The sequence below is a fragment of the Adiantum capillus-veneris genome, chromosome 21 (assembly GCF_014529385.1).
Source record: "Adiantum capillus-veneris isolate H3 chromosome 21, ASM1452938v2, whole genome shotgun sequence".
Classification (NCBI taxonomy): Eukaryota; Viridiplantae; Streptophyta; class Polypodiopsida; order Polypodiales; family Pteridaceae; genus Adiantum; species Adiantum capillus-veneris.
In genome coordinates, this window is record NC_140951.1 from 112,314,914 (window position 1) to 112,316,824 (window position 1,911).

Consider the following 1,911-nt stretch of genomic DNA (forward strand, 5'->3'; position numbering starts at 1 on the left):
TGCAATACTTGTTTTTTCCATGATGTGCATAGAAGTAGGATGATGGTTGAGGAGCGAGATATATTGCATGCATTGCAATTCTACCATGCCAGCGATAAGGAGCATGCTCTCCAAAACAGGGACCTAGCCACGCGGACAGGTTCTAGCAAGTTCAACATATTTTACGAAGCTCATGAGCATGCTATACAAATCATTTTTTTTTATATAGTCAACTCACTCAGAGTCGCAGACCATAGCCGTCCTAGTAAAACAAAACAAAAAACGTCCAAAAAAAGTTATCCAATGCTCGAAAAAACTTTCTTTCTTACACAGACCATTGCCGCCTTTGTAAACCAAACAAAAATTTAAGGCATGTTGAAACTTGTCTGAACCAGTCCGCGCCGGCGCGGATAGGTTCCAGCAAGTTTCAACATGCCTTACTAAGCTCATGGGCATTCTCTAAACAGAATTTTTTTAATATAATGAAGTCACGCAGCATGGTCGCCTTGGTATTAGAGCAAGCAAAAAAATTTCATTGAAACCTGTTAGAACCAGTTCGCGCCGGCGCGGACAGGTTCCAGCAGGTTTCAACATGCCTTACTAAGCTCATGGGCATTCTCTAAAGAGCATTTTTTTTATATAATGAAGTCGCGCAGCATGGCCGCCTTGATATTAGGAAAAGCAAAAGAAAAATCATTGAAACCTGTCGGAACCAGTCCGTGCCGGCGCGGACAGGTTCCAGCAGGTTCAGAATGCATAAATAATTAGGTATTTTTATATTATCAACTCGCATAGTCGCAAACAATCATGACCGCCCTGGCCCCTTACTACTTAGTAAACCAACCTCGCAGTGTGGCAGAGATATTGGACAGCAAGAAACTCTTTGCGCAATGTCCTAATCGAGCGGAAGCACAAGCTAGGTCCCCATGCTATTCCCACCAAACCAGACAACCTGCCATAACAGAGATCAAAACAGAGAGGCGACGTGCATGGAACAAATTATTTTTGATTCTTATTCTAACAAGAGAAGAGCAGTCTGTGCGTGCGTGAGAGCTGTGCGCTGGCTCTAGGATAGCAATTAGTGGCGGTCTACTGCATATTACATGAATGTCTTGGCACCTGGCACGCACTCATCACCCCCAGCTGCTTGCTAACTGCTAGGTGGTGAAGTGGACAGAGAGGTAGACAGCGGCATCATCTGCATCTACATCGACGAAGTTAATGTCGGAGAAGCAGTAGAAGGCCTCGGGGTTGTCGGAGCGCTACCAAATGACGTAGATGAGGTGGCGGCCAGATTTTCCGACAGGCGTGGTGCCGGGGAATTGGTAGGAGCCGCTGAGAAGCGTGGGGTCAGTGACGTTGATGAAGTGGGGGTCCTCCAAGTCTGATCATTGCAGCCTAGCCTAAATTTCGAACTCTTAGCTGGCAAAACTCGAAGAAGCCGCTGTGTGGGGCAGTGGCCTTCTAGAGGTATGTTAAGGAGACGTGGGAGGACAAGTTGGTGGGTCAAGGCCCTTATACTTCTCCTGCCCACCGCTGCACAGCTCGCCATTCGGAATGATCTCGCAGTGATGGTCATTAGTGTTTGCCTGGTTCACCTCGTTCCAATCATAGAACCCTTGCGTCCCACTCACTGCATCCCAAACTGTCTCCTTCGCCGCCGCTCACGATAGTGGGCTGGGTTTGAGTCCATCTCTCTCTCTCTCTCTCTCTCTCTCTCTCTCTCTCTCTCTCTCTCTCTCTCTCTCTCTCTCTCTCTCTCTCTCTCAACCAAAAACTGGAAAAAAATTGCTTCCATGGTTGAGAGAGAGAGAGAGAGAGGGAGAGAGAGAGAGAGAGAGAGAGAACTCTCTTGCAATTGCAAAACCCTAGGATGTCTTGCAAAACCTCTATGGTATATTCAAATAGATTTTTTCCTCAAATAACATACTT

The 1,911-nt window shown here is 46.7% G+C and overlaps 1 pseudogene; it reads left to right on the plus strand.

The window, feature by feature from the left end:
- Positions 1-786: 786 nt before the first annotated feature.
- Positions 787-1,652, plus strand: LOC147431553 (uncharacterized; annotated as a pseudogene).
- Positions 1,653-1,911: the final 259 nt, after the last annotated feature.